Here is a 1,658-nt window from a genome sequence, read left to right as displayed (position 1 = left end):
GGCGCCGAGCCGACAAATATCTTTTCAAGACTGCACCTTCAATTCTTTGGGGCATATTCCCAGCAAGGAAATCCCGGGTCATGTGGCAATTTTATTTTTAATATCTCGAGGACTCGCCATACTGTTTTTTTCTGAGCCACTGTATGAGTTCCACTTATTCTTAAAACTTGACAGCACAGTGGACTCACGCGGGGAGATTTACAAAGCACTGCTGCTTGGGTCCCTCCTTCAGAGTTTTTTAAAGTTCCCTAAGTGGTGCCAGTATGTTGCAGAATTAGGGGACAACCACTTTGCGTCATCTGCTCTTCCTCGTGTTCTGAGCTGATGTGCTGGGGTTGACGGGGTTCCAGCTAAGTGGGACTTGACAGTGAGGTCTGTAGAGTCTGTACCCCCATATGGTCTGTGCTCACAGCTCCCAGGCAGTGTCCCCCCCAATCACCAGCCTCACAGGGTCCCTGTCCTCATTAGCCATCAGCTGGAAGGTTTAACTATGACCCCAGTGGCTTTGAAGTCAGACAACTTCAGAGCAGGGAGATCTTAATAACAACACACTCCTTTTTTTTTCTTAAATTTAAAAAAGGGATCTTTACTTCAAAGGAAGTTTTACCTGGAGTCCCTTTATATAAAATAGATCAAAGCAGAATCACTCTGTTGACTTGGGAACCAGGGGAGGGAATCAGAGATCCCACTGGATACATGGAGCCATCTCCATGCCCCCCCCACTCCCCACCTCTCCCAAGCCCCTCTCTAACCTAGCCCTCACTCCTCACTTCATCCCTAAGAAAACAGAGGCCTAATCGCTCTCCATCTCCCAGGGGGGAGCCCTTCTACTCAGGCAGTGCCTGTGCTGAGTGAGCTTCAGGGCTGACTGGCTGTGTTATGTCACAGTAAACCCTCAGCCACGTGACAGAACTGGGCAGACACCTCAATGTAATCCCACCCTGTAAAAGTTCCTGTTGTACAGGCATTCTCCTAATTACTGTATTTTATTTTGAACCACAAAGTGCCCCTCGAGGAGGACACATTGGCAGGAAGTGGCTTCAATCAATTGTGGTTTCAGATACTTAGAGAGTCACCTGTTTAAATAAGGAATAAAGGAGTCAATGGAATTTAACCCTGATTCCCAAAGGAACGCCTTCCCAGATGCAAGTGTTTGACATTATTGAAAGGTCATTTTGAAAAGCTTTATGAGGAAGTAATTACAAATATGCCCCTATCAGATAAATGGGGTGGGGGACTGTCCTAATGCAATGGGAAATTGAGGCTTGGGATGCAATTTCCAATGGGGACACCATACAAGAATTCAAAATGACATCTCTCAACAACCACCATTGGCTGGAAGTGAAATTGTTACTCTGAAACTAACAAATTAGTTATAACGCACTCCTTTTTTTTCCCCTTAAATTAATAAAAGGGATCTTTACACTCCCAGGCAGTGACCCCCCCCAATCACCAGCCTTACTGGGTCCCTGTCCTCATTAGCCATCAGCTGGAAGGTTTAATTATGACCCCAATGGCTTTGAAGTCAGACAACTTCAGAGTAGGTAGACTAACACAAAAATAACTCTCATTCAAATATGATTGTTTTCTTGAAAAGGTAATTTTAAAAATGCAATATCCTTAAATATATTATTATTATTATTATCATTTGAGACAGA

The sequence above is a fragment of the Otolemur garnettii genome, unplaced genomic scaffold (genome assembly GCF_000181295.1).
Source record: "Otolemur garnettii isolate 467f Iridium unplaced genomic scaffold, OtoGar3 scaffold00208, whole genome shotgun sequence".
Taxonomy (NCBI): domain Eukaryota; kingdom Metazoa; phylum Chordata; class Mammalia; order Primates; family Galagidae; genus Otolemur; species Otolemur garnettii.
The sequence above is the reverse complement of the archived record's forward strand: the minus strand, read 5'-3'. Positions refer to the sequence as shown.